This window comes from Microtus oregoni, unplaced genomic scaffold (genome assembly GCF_018167655.1).
Source record: "Microtus oregoni isolate MIOR12 unplaced genomic scaffold, Mior012 000016F_ref0000370, whole genome shotgun sequence".
NCBI lineage: Eukaryota > Metazoa > Chordata > Mammalia > Rodentia > Cricetidae > Microtus > Microtus oregoni.
This window is the reverse complement of record NW_024543075.1, coordinates 40709028-40717107: the sequence shown is the minus strand read 5'-3', so window position 1 is coordinate 40717107 and position 8080 is coordinate 40709028.

Genomic DNA, 8080 nt, shown 5'->3' with positions numbered 1-8080 from the left:
CACACTAGTAATCTCAGATATTGAAGAAGCTGAGACATGAGGATCATTAGTCTGAGGCCAACCTGAGTTACGTAGTGAGTTCCAGCACAAGTTGGGTAACTTAGTGAAAAGAAAAAAATTAAGGACTAGAGATATAACTCAGTGATAAATAACTTGCCAAGACCATATATGAGCCCTAGATTCAACTCCCAGTGAGGCAAAAATGTACATATATACATACAAAAATACATACTGGACATGATCTTTTCTACAAGACTGTAAGTTCCACAAGATCCTACTATAAAGGAGATGACCTCTATACAAGCACATCTACTATCCTAAGGGGTAGAGGCTGATAGTGCCCAGTGGTTTCAAGAGCTAGAAGACTCTATTTGGCCGGGGTGACTGGTGCTAGAAGACAGTGAGTGTGTGTGGTGATTCCATGAGCTGTCCACATGTCCATCTGGTAGTACCACCTGACCTTACAAGGGCTCTCTCTTCTCTGGAGTTAAGGGAAGATGAAGCTCAACTACTGTGATGCTGCTAGTTCCACCAGGGTCTCACACTGACCTGGTAATCGTGGTCTGGTATTTCAGAGTTACTTGAGATTCTGAAAGGGGATTCAGTGTTGAGTGGCACCAGTAAGCCCAAGGTTTTCTGAAATGTAATCTACTGTATAAATGGTAATATATGTTATTGTTCACAGACCATGTAAAGTAAAAAACAAGACCAAACAAAACATAGAAGAGGCCTACCTAGCCAATGCTGCTCTCTGACAAACCTGCTCTATGGAAGATGATGGCAGCAGCTACATTCATCAGAGTATGAGAGTCAGACTCAAACTCCAAACAGAGCCTCCCCTATCCTGTTTTCTATGCCAGTCCCAAAGCAACTGAGAGGTTCAATGTCCTCTTCTCTGCAAACACCAGGGCTGTCAGAGTTACAATCTGTGTCAGGCAAGAAGGAAATTCGGTTTGGCACAACTCCATAGCCAACGTTGGTTAAAACTTCTAGAATCTGGTGTCAGCTTATTGTAGGCATATTAAGTGCAGTACAATATGGAAAACAATCCTGGTATAACATAAGCCCCTATGCACAATGAGGCATGATTACTTTGAACCTCTTCTCAAAGTACATGTCACTTGTTCTATGAAGATGGGTTCTGGAGATAGGGGTCTAGGGGAGGATCTGGTGTGGTCTGTCATAGAGATAGCACAGAAGTTACCTAGGTTGTTAACTACCTCTAGTCCTCCTGGGGGAGTCTGGGGGAGCCCCTAGCCATACAGACAGCACAGAAGTCATCTAGACTATTAGCCACAACTGGTCCTGGTTATGGGAGCTTGTGAGGAGCCAGATATGGCCTGGCCCTACAGATAGCACACGGATTACCTAGGCTATTAGTCACCCCCATTCCCAGGCCTCTGGGTAGAAAACACATTTTACATCTTTTCCTTTGAGAGGACATCCCAGTATGTTTAGCATTCCTTATTTCCCTGAGGCTTTCTGTGAACACAAGGACCTTTATGTTCCCAACACCTCTCTTCCCATGCTACTACCCACAAACCTGGGATGTCTCAAATCCTCCTATGGGAAGCAGGTCCTGTCACATTAGTCATATAAAGTCATAGGTATATTGTCAAATCTCCGTAAGTCAGGTGAACCCAATATGCACTCAGAGAACTTCTATAATTATGATCTATGGTCTAGAATACCAACAAAGTAACTTTCTAAAAACAAATCTGCAGGTGCATTTTGTAAACCCAAAACATAGCAGGTTTCCAAGAATTCAAATACTCAATTTTAGATTTGTTGGATTTAAGAGTCTATGATTTATCTTGTGAGCCATTCTGAGCCCAAACTCTCTGGATTACCTCTTGAAGTCAAAGCATTTTTCTCCAACTCTCTCTGTAACTGTCCATCTACAGTTCCTACTCCCTGAGTATGCCCTTTCTTCCTTAAGCAATCATTATCCACTGCCTAATAATTACACCAAACTGGGACCACTCGTCAATACCAAAGTCTCCTGAACTATTTGTCCCAGGAACAAGGACCTGCCATCCATAGCTATCCTAATATACTTTGATCATGTGCTAAATTTCAGCTGAAACACTTCGTGGTGATGAAGAGCAACTATTTGAGCTTGTGCATTAACTTTGTTGTTTGTTGGCTGTGACTACTGGCAGGTTATTTTATCTTGTGTCATAGGTTTTTAGTTTGGTCACTTTGTTTTGTAAAACAAGCGAAAGATTCATACTTACTTTAAAACCTGATTGGAGATGAGGGCATGGCTCACCACATGCATGTGGGGAACAAATGGCACCATGATCAATGATGCTGAGATTTTCAGATTTCTCCAGGGAAAGAACTGTGGAATATTTCTTTACACTGTATGAATATGTGTCACAATGATGGGGTTAATAAAGAAACTGATTGGCCAATAGCTAGACAGGTAGAGGTTGGGACTTGCAGAAAAGGAGTGTAAAGAAGGAGGGGAGGAATCTCTGAGAATCAGGAGAAGATGCAGAGAGAAGCAGATGAATTTGTCATGTTGAAAAAAGGTATCAAGTCACGTGGCAGAACATAGAAAAGAAATACAGGTTAATTTAAAATGTAAAGAGTTAGCTTATAACAAGCCTGAGCTATTGGCCAAGCATTTATAATCAATAATAAGTCTCTGAGTGGTTATTTGGGAGCAGTTGCTGAGACAAGAAAACTCTACCTACATATGGCACCCAATATGGGGCAAAAGAGATGCATATAAAACCTGAGAAAGTTTTTAAAAAAATAAAATAAAAGGTTCTAAACAGACAAAATCAGAGTCAATTAAGGCTTCTTGATAATTGCCTTTTCTCAGCTAAGCTCTGTTTCCTAGAAGCAGAGGCATGGCTCCTTTAATCAGTGCTAGAGGCTAACACAGTGCAGCTCTTTTAAGAGGCCCTGCTACTGAACACTTAAATGGGGTTTATGAGCAGTGGGTGGTGTACTACTTGGTGAGTATGGACCCAACAACTCAGAACTGGGGCAGTAAACATGGCTCTCGTGGGTACCTCCAACATGAGGCTAAGCTCTCAGAGAACCAAAGGGGATAAGCCAACCACCAACTGCCACATGTTGGCACCACTCACTAAGCTGAGCAATGCTGGTGACTAACACAGTATCTTAGGATTCATCTCATGTGATCTAAAAATAATGGATGCTCAGTAAAGTCAGACCCAAAGGGAAAAAAAACTCCAAATGGATTACAGTGTATTTAAAAATATATATAGGCTTGGGAGAGAAAAAAAAAAGGGTAGACACAGTCACAGATAAAAATGTTTAAAAATAATAAAGTCTTTTAAAAGGAATAAAGTAATATATATATTAAGTAATATAATAAAGTAATATAATATATATATTAAGCCATGTAAAAATGGGAAATACACAGAGTTTGGTTTCTGTATGTTATTGTGTTGTCTTTAGGTTTTCTGACTGCTAATGAACAAACAAGATATGCTAGGATACATTGGATCCTATTTATAAATTTATAAAAACTGCTAGATTAAATCAACCTATATATTTCAAAAACATCTTGACTTCAAAATGGAAATCAAGAGATATGTTACTTTGGGGGAAAAGGTTATGCTTTTGTTTCCACAGGAAATGAGAGGCTGTGGATTTATTCCAAGTTGATATGGACCAAGTTTAAATGGGGAGACCCCTTAAAATCCTGACAAGAGACATAAAGAAATAATCCTATAAAACAATGACTTCTTGAATTTTGCATGCAAATGGATGGAAATAGAAAACACTATCCTGAGTGAGGTATCCCAGATCCAAAAAGATGAACATGGGATGTACTCACTCATAATTGGTTTCTAGCCATAAATAAGGGTCACGGAGTCTACAATAGGTGAATCTAAAGAAGCTAAGTAAGAAGGTGAACCCAAGGAAAAGCATATAGTTATCCTCTTGGCTAAGGGAAGTAGACAAAATTGCCGGGGAGAAAATTGGAATCTTGGGGGTGGGGTGGGATGTGGGTAAGGGGAGATGGGGAGAGAAAAGTTAGAAGGGAAGGAGGGGGGACCTGGGGAAACAGGAGAATTGGGATAAAGGAAGGTTGGACAGGGGAGCATGGAACCACAATTCTTAGTTAAGGGAGCCACTGTAGGGTTGGCAAGAGACTTGAACCTAGAGTGGCTCCCAGGAGCCCAAGGCAATGTCCCCAGTTAGTTCCTTGGGCAGCTGAGGATAGGGAACCTGAAATGACCCTATCCTATATTAACACTGACAAATAACTTGCATATCACCATAGAACCTTCATCTGGCGATGGATGGAGATAGAGACAGAGACCCACACTGGAGCACTGGACTGAGCTCCCAAGGTCCCAATGAGGAGCAGAAGGAGGGAGAACATGAGCAAAGAAGTCGAGACTACGAGGGGTGCACCCACCCACTGAGACAGTGGAGCTGATCTATTGGGAGCTCACCAAGACCAGCTGGACTGTGACTGAAAAAGCATGGGTTAAAACTGGACTCTCTGAACATGGCGAACAATGAGGGCTGATGAGACGCAAAGGACAATGGCACAGGGTTTTGATCCTGCTTAATGTGCTGGCTTGGTGGGAGCCTAGCCAGTTTGGATGTTCACCTTCCTAGATATGGACGGAGGAGGGAGGACCTAGGACTTACCACAGGGCAGAAAACCCTGACTGCTCTTTGGACTGGAGAGGGAGGGGGAAAGGAGTGGGGGGAGGGGGAGGGAAATGGGAGGCTGGGAGGAGGTGGAAACTTGTTTTTTTTTCTCCTTTTCTCAATAAAAAAAAATAAAAATAAAAATAAAAAAGAAAGTGCCAAAAAAAACAAGAATCAATAAACACTGCTTATTGATAACTCTCAAAAAAAAAAGAAACTTGCAAAAGTCTCGAAAGATACTTTAAATGTTAGTAAATATCATGGAATTTATATTAAAATAAAATTCTGTTCTAGGAGCAAAAAAAAAAGACATGTGATCTATATTTTACCTGCTTAAACATAAAACAAAAAAAAAACATCTTTGGCTGGCTTGTGTATGAAGCACAATCTATACTTGTATTAATACAGACATGCATGCTACCTTTAGAAGTTTATGTACTTTTCAAAATAAAGTGACCAGACACCAATGAAAACAGAAGACCCAGATAATGGAGCATCTCAAAATGCCTTTGTTACAGTCTCCCCAGAATTCTACACACAAAACAGTTTCAAGGCTGCTGGCTATGATGGACCAACCTCACAAACTACTCCAGTCAAAACCTAACAAGTATTCTGATTTTTTTTTCAAGGTTCCCCCAAAGATAGCAGGGACTACAGACAACAGGAAGTATTCTAGCAAATGATGCCCACATTACCAAGAGATGGGAAATGAACAGGTTTTGACTATTCAATGGATTATGCATATTTATCATTTTTATAGTTTTTTATTATAAGTTGTTATTAGACATAGTCCAAAAGAGCATACAATAGAGTTAAATTTAAAGGTATCTTTCTAAAGGAAAAAGGAGAATATGATATAGGGATGATAGGAAAAAGGATAGATTATTGAATCTACTTTAAACCAAAAAAAACAACTATTAATCTCACAATATTTTACATTGGTATGGATTTTAGTTTATTGATATAAATTTCAAGTTAATATTTTTGCTGTTTGTATGTTTCTACTCTTGTTTGGGGTACTGTGTTTATGCAGCTCATTTAAAATTGTAATGTATAATTAAAAACTACAGATTAATAGCCATCTATAACAGTCAAACTTATAGTCAGGTATGTTTTCAAGGTCACATATAAATATTTAGATAGATGATGGTCTTCAGACATTTCAAAGATCTATAGACTATGGCATTTAAGATGTTTTAATATAAGGCTTTGTCTGTTTTGGTGGATTTTTTTTCCTGTTTTTCAATTTTCCTCTTTTTTTGGTTTCTTTTTTCCTCTTTTGATAATGAGACATGGCTGCTCCTGGCAGCATCAATCTACTTCAGAGAAGATGATGGGCACCAAAGAACTCCATATAGAGTTTGCTTTCTTTGTGGCAAAAGTTAGCTACTGGGAAAGGAACTGCCCTTTCTTCAACTTCTGACAGTGTGTTTTCCAAATTGGACAAGGACACAAAAGAAAGCAATTGCCAAACACTGCCAAGATAAAAGAAAATAGTTATTTAAAATTCCTGCTTTTCAGAAAAATCTGTCAGATATTCTAGGCCTGTAGGCCAAAGATGGATGCCCCAACCTTGCAGAGGAACCATGGGTGATTGTCTAAGCAGCTAGATATCTTTGTCATTTCTATAGTTTTGGAAGTCATTTGCTCTGCACTTCCTGTTTACTCAGGTAATATGATATCCTTTTCAGGTCTTTGATGGGGTTGAAGACTAGATAGTTACAATTACAGTTCTCTCTAACTATAATAGGAAGTAAATTATAAATTTAATTATAAATTATAAAACATAATTTATAGGTACAATACTCTGGACTCTTTAGGGGAGGACAACTGATGGAATATTTTCTTTATGCCAAATACAAATGGACTGGATATTGTAACTGTAATTCTTACTTGCTGTTTTTGTTGTATATAATTTTACTATGCTAAAGCCAAAACATTTCTTTTTAATTAGACAAAAAGAGAAAATGTGGAATATTCCTTTACACTATATTAATATGTGTCTTTGTGAATGGGTTAATAAAGAAGTTGAGTGACCAATAGCTGGACAGGTAGAGGTTAGGCAGGACTTGCAGAAAAAAAGAGAACATAAAGAAGAAGAGGAGTCTCTGAGAATCAGGAGGAGCTGCAGAGAGGAGATGAACTTGTTGTACTGAAAAAATGTATTGAGTCATGTGATAGAGCATAGATAAAAAATATGAGTTAATTTAAAGTGTAGGCGCTAGTAACAAGCCTGAGCTATTGGCAGAGCATTTATAACTGGTAAGTTTCTGGGTGATTATTTGGGAGCAGCTGCTAGAACAATAAAGTTCAGCCTACAAACAAGAGGTTTCTTTTTCTGTGTTGCCATTGTATCAAGTACTGACCTCAGTTAGTATAACTGCCTTAGTACCTCCCCACAAGTATGATGGGAAAAAGGGGGAGATAATAAACTTCTGGAGGACATTAGGTCTCCTTAGGGCCACTACATCTTTTCCCAAGTGGCACAGGACTAGGAACAAAAGGTTCAGTCAGTTCTGCTACAGTGCTGGTTTTGAAATGCAACTTTCTTAAAAAGCAGCTAACACAGTAGGAAACTGAGTAGTGAATTTCATGCTTCTAAGCGATTTTGTAATTTTAGAAACTAGATAAACACAGAAAACTTCACACAGATGATCCTGGCTGAGCAGGAAAACTCAGTATGTATTCTTCCCCAAATATGTCAGTTAGAACTTGCAATCCAATTCTGACAAGTCTTTCTATGGAACTCAACGGTTTTTTCTCGATAAAATGCTGCATTTATTGTAGTATTTGCACTTTCTAACCATATAACGCTTAAAACAGTTCTGCTGGGTTTTTTGTTTGTTTGTTTTGGTGTGTGTGTATGCATGTGGAGGTCAGAGGTTGATTTCCTCAGTTGCTTTCCATTTATTTATGAAGGCAGGGTCTATTGCTAAGCCTAGAGCGACTCTAGGCTAGCAAGGCTATTCAAGTGACCTCCTGCCTGTGCCAACTGCCAGATTACAGGTAGGCCACTTGTAATAATTACAATTAGCCAACGCACTTGGCTGTTAGGTAGGGGCTAAGGAACCCAAGTCTGGTCTCCATTGCTACTGTTTACATGTGTGTCACTGATATTTTGGCGTGCTACATCCTTACTTCCATTTTTTCTAGTAAGACTTACTTCCATTTTTCACTATGATTTTTGCATAGTGTGGTCATTTTAAGGACGCCTCTTTATAGCAGAAAGAACTGCACTCAGTATCTTCTGGTCAGTAGTGAACAATACTTTTATGCTCCATGGAAACCTAACTCCTAAAACTGTAACAAGTGTACTTGTCATCCTAGGCTTTGGGACTAGCAGATCTGCCCAGTTGAAAGGAATAAATGTTCATTCCAACTGAATGAATACTAGACAATGTGAAGCTGTGGAGACAATGTGGCTAATGAG